We start from the raw sequence: 5,631 nt of genomic DNA on the forward strand, positions 1-5,631 counted from the left end.
GTTTGTTGAATTTTGTTGATACTTGCCCTGAACTAGCTTTCAACTATGAATAAATATACCTGAGCAGCTAGCTATGACAGAGGGCAAGATGGAAGCTCCCAACAGAGAATAATATGAACCAATGTTCTTTTTCCTGGAAGTGTCTTACTCTGATTTTTCTACTCCTTCTCATTTGCAGGCCCCACCTCCTTTGCCATAGGACTGAACTCACCACCTGGACTGGCCCATCAGGGAACTAAAACTTACCCAAAGTACCAAAGGATTCAAGGTGGACACTTGTTCCATATGGGGACCACACAAGTCCTGCAGTGGCCGACTGCTGTGAAAGAGAAGTGTCTCTCCATCTGACATCAAGAACTAAACAAGTCAGGTGTATATGCCAAATGTCTTCTTTGATATAAGGAGGGCAACAAAGAATAGAACAGGGAGGAAGTGCATGAGAAGAAGACCACCATTAAATAGGGATGAGAGGGGGCAGGGAAAGGGGGAGAAAAGGGAAATTGCATGGAAATGGAAGGAGACCCTCATTGTTATACAAAATTACATATAAGAGGAAGTGAGGGGGAATTGAAAAGAAAACAAGGAAGAGAAATGAATTACAGTAGATGGGTTGGAGAGAGAAGATGGGAGGGGAGGGAAGTGGGGATAGTAGAGGATAGGAAAGGCAACCCATATAATCCCTTGGTGCATGGATGGCAAGTGCTGATAAATGGAGTGACCATGGTTCTGGAAGATGATACTTTCAGTACAGGCTGCCATCCTGCTTCATGACCACCAAGTGAAAATGTCCTTGCCTAGTCTGTGCACATTTGGGGAGGAAAGAGAATTTTGTATTGTCATTCTCTAAATGAATACATTACCTTGACAAATTGTCTGACCACCTTGTTTACTTTTGATCAAGGATCTCATGAAACTAATGATGTAGAAAAGAATCCTTTGGTAGCTGCTACTATCCCTATATTCCTCGTGATGATACACCTCATATGCATACTATGTGGCTTTCACCTGCAGTGTCTTAGGCATATCTGTTCTTGAACAATATATCTGGTGCTGCAGAAAGGGAAACAATGAGACTGTTAATGCCCTGGGGTGCAGCTCAGTGGTAGAGCACCTGCCTGCCTTGCACAAGGCCCAGGTTTCAGTTCCCAGCCCCATGAAATAGAATGTTATTCTTATTGTGGACTAAGAACTTGAAAATATATTTTCAAAGAGTAGATGGAAGTCTGATCAGGGCCAATCACTCACCCCTGCCCACCCCAACTTCCTTCTTCAACTGTGCCCATTCTTCAACTGTGGACTGTGTCATATGTATATACTTTTTCCCCCCCCAGGACTGGGGATGGAACCCAAGACCTCATGCATGCTAGGCAAGCACTCTGTCACTGAGCTACATCCCCTGCCCTGTACGTACTTTTATTATCAAGCATTCTCCACATCTGTGCTACCTAATTCTAGGAAATACTTTTCATTTCATTGCTTCACATGAGCTCAGAGAGTCTTTCAAGAATAACCAAAACTTAAGTTTCAATAGGTGAGGGCTTGGTAGACTTGGGCATATAATTCTTGAAGTCTCCAAGGAAACATCAGTTCCCAACTCTTTGCAGACATGGTATCATTCTGCAGTCCCACTTCTTGCCTGAAGACCATAAACAAGAACATGGTTCCTAAGCTATAGAACTCAATGTGGTTCTGTTACAAAACACAGAGACTTGATTGGCCTTTGTCTTGGCACAGTAGCTCCAAGCTTGGAAGAAATACACCACAATGAGACATTAGATCTTGCAGCATTATTTCATCCCATTTGTACATTTTCTCTGTGATTTTGCAATCTTAGAGCATCTGAATAAGAGGTGGCAAAAGTCAGGGTTATAGATTTCCTGCTGGCATTGTTACAGATTATGAAAATGGAAAAACAATAGAGGCTCATACAATATGGCCTAGAATGGTAACATTTTCAAAAATACCATACTTTAAACATTTCTGTCAGGCCCCAAAGGAAAATTGTTTAATATGGTTTGGGTTTCAATTTGAGATGTCACATTGATGGACTGATATGGGTGGGAGGTTTGGGACTGAGGGTTATTTTGTTATTTACTAATAAATGAGATTACTTCATCACAAAAATATATCACAGCATTTCATTTTAATATTTGGCTTAGAAAAATTGGTGCTTCCCAACAGATGACAAAGTCCAATTTCTCATGCTATTGTAAAGATTGTTTTTTGTTTTTTTTCATTTGTTTTCAGACAGAAAAGAGACTCTTCTGAGCTGCTCCCCACATAGAATCTGAGTTGCTTTTTGTTTCCATATGGAGTATTGTTTTCCTCTCGGTGACATATGCAATGTTCAAGTGAATTGGCTACTGAGACATAAAGTGATTCATGAGGTCCCCTGAACCATTTGCTCTGAGGACACATCATGTCCTCCTGCAGATCCAGAAAGTGCCCAGAAATCCACAAAAAATATGCTGAAACCAAGCAGCTTCATTATAAATGGCACTACCTAGTCACCAAGCTGTGTCATCTCTTGCCATTTAAAATGAACAGGTGTTATTTTTGCTCTGAACTGGATTGCAAAACATCTAATTTTTTTTAGCTCCTTTTTGCCAGTTAAAATCCCATGAACAACAATACCTGAGCTACTTGCCAGAGTGCCAGAAATATTTGTTCTCCAAATCAAGCATGTAAGGATCTCAGAAGGTGAAGGATTTAGTCTGGCAGCATTCAAAGAATGGACTGGAAGGAGGGCCAGAGTTTCAAGGTGTTGGTCACTAAGAACCAACCTGTTGTGGCCACTCTGATTTCTCAGGGTGGGCCTGCAGTTAGAGAAGGCAGCTGTAAAAGGGTAATGGAGGTGTCATAGTTTCTGAGTGACAGATCACTATATATATATTTTTTACCCAGGTAACTCCCTACTCCTGAATTCTGCCATGCAACCAGACCTGACAGTGAGCCGAACATACAGTGGTCCCATCTGTCTACAGGACCTGCTGGACAAGGAACTCCTGACACAGTCCTCCCTCTTCAACCCTTTGTCGGACATCAAAGTCAAAGTGCAGAGCTCAATCATGGTTTCTTTGGGAGTGTCTGAGAGAGCCGAGTGCCACGGCAAGAATCACTCTGGGACATTTCCCCATGGAAACAATCGCAGCTTTAGTACAATGCATCCCCAAAATAAAACGCCATACATCCAAAATCTGGCATCACTCCCCACAAGGACAGAACTAAGGACAACTGGTGTCTTTGGCCATTTAGGAGGGTACTTAGTAATGCCAAATACAGGTGGGTGGTAAGTGTGTGCCTGTGTACTTTCCAGAGTTTGTTTAAATACTTCATATAATTATATCCTGTCAAAGTCATTTTAGGATGTTTATCATTCCTTTGTCAGAACAGAAATGCCACCACTCTACCGGTCTATTGGATTTACACAGCACACCAGGACCAAGGCTAAGATTAGGCTTTGTGATTATTATCTCAGAAAGCTTTAAATGCCTGTTACAGTTGGTAGCCATATTAGCTGAAACTGTCTAGGTAGTCCCCTGGGTTTAAGCCCCTTTGAAATATGTTACCTAGGGCATGATCAGGTAGCCCCAAAATCATTCTTTGGCATGACCACAACAAGTACCATGTTTATAGCTTTGCATGGCTTATATGCTAGTAGATAATTTCATGCAATGACAGTCTCATTTCATCAGTAAATGACCTAATAAACACACTCAGTGTTCATAGACCTTGCTAAGGGTGTTCCTTCATGATGAGCAATGATGAATAGTCATTGCAAAGCTGCTCCTTTGAATTACCACTTCAGTTACTGGGCTGTGTTGTAAGCATAATTAAGTTCCAAGTATTTACTTTCTTTCTTTGGGTTGGAAGAGAGGAGATTTTCTTGATGATTTGCAGAACACATAAGGTGCCCAGCTCTTCTCACTTTTAAAATGACATCCTAACTGTGGATTAGTTTTTGGAGTTGCAGCCTGGGACTTAAGTGGGTAGCAGAATTTCACTTTGTCCCCTGAGTCCTAAGCAATGAGAATTGGGTAGTGTGCTGAATCACAGGGTGTTTGCCTGAGAGGGATGGGGCCATTGGATCTGCAAGCATCGTTAGATTAGCACAGATTCAAGGCTGTGGCAGGTTTCTCTCTAAAGTAAAGCTAACTAAAATTTTATCTCATAAAATAAAATCTGTAATAGGACTAGTCCAATATTATTGTTCTAGCCAACTGAACTCTCTAACAGTTTACTAACGTGAAACTCAACTTTTTCTTAAGTTGATGAATGTTGACTTGTTCATTCTCTCCCAAATTAATTACTTTCTTTAAACATCATTTCAAAATCTGTTTTACTTCTTTTAAATAACCCTCTAATGCCACCCTAATGATTATATTTGGATAAAATTCCAATCCTTCATACCTTTCTTGGTTAGCATTTTAGGACGTGAAAGGATCTTGGTTGAAATATGTGTGGGCATCACTGTATAAATGTTTGCATAGGATGTCACTCTTCTTTTGATGACTCAATGTAGAGTGAATCAGTCAACCATATTTACCAAGTACTCTCCCCGTAAGGTTTAATAAGTTACAAGGGTGTGTTCTGAATGAAGAAATGTAAAAGACACATCCCCTACTCTCTCAAAGAACAAGATACACACATCATAACTCATACAAAGTCATGCATTGAATCATTGTGCTTTCACCTTATGTCCTCATCCTAGTTTATGATTGGCATTGTCTCAGTAGTTATGAATTGAATAGGTTGGCAAGTACTCCTCCCTTCTCTTCCCTTTGTCATTTTATAATGTGTATTTATGTGTGTGTGTGTGTGTGTGTGTGTGTATGTACAAGTGTATCTTCTACACATATTGAAGGAATGCCAAGACCAACCCACTCATCAGCTATATTTATTTCATTAAAGAGAGTGAGGAGATTAAATCATAACGAACCCAAAGAGCTTTCTTTTCCTCCCCCTCTGACTTAACAAAGACCCAAGTTGAAAACAAAGAACTCTGATAGCTCTGTCAATGATTCCCACACACCTACTCTGTGAAAGGGGAATTTTCAAAGTTCTTGACAAGGAGGACTGAACAAGAGTCTATGAATGTGTTTGGGGAAAAATAAATGTGGGGAGTTGAAACATATCTCCTGTTATTTGCAGGATATAAATGCAAAATATGCCCTGGGGACAAAGAAAGCAACACATAGAAATCAGATTGCTCTAATGCCATCCATCCCAAATTGCCATATGGCACATGCTAGAAATCATGTACATTATGCAAAATATAAAACAGGAAACTCAGACAGGTGGTTCTGTTGTCATATTAAACAAATGGCTGTCAGAGTAGCAGGTGGATTTGTGGGGGAATATATTTTTCTTTGATCAGAGTTAACTAGTGAATGACATACTGAAAATGAATACTTCTTTAAGAACCATAGGCATAAAACTTTCCCACAGTGCCTCTCATTCTTCATAATATAACTTGCCAACAATACCACCTCCCTCTACAACCCTTGCCTTGATTGACTGTCTTCAGACTCTGCATACAATTTGCATGTTTGGGTAGGAGGAAGGAAGTATGTTTGACAGATAATAATAATAATCTAATTTCTGATTGAAGAAGAGGAAAAAATAGTTTAA

This window comes from Ictidomys tridecemlineatus, unplaced genomic scaffold (genome assembly GCF_052094955.1).
Source record: "Ictidomys tridecemlineatus isolate mIctTri1 unplaced genomic scaffold, mIctTri1.hap1 Scaffold_202, whole genome shotgun sequence".
In the NCBI taxonomy this organism is placed as follows: Eukaryota; Metazoa; Chordata; class Mammalia; order Rodentia; family Sciuridae; genus Ictidomys; species Ictidomys tridecemlineatus.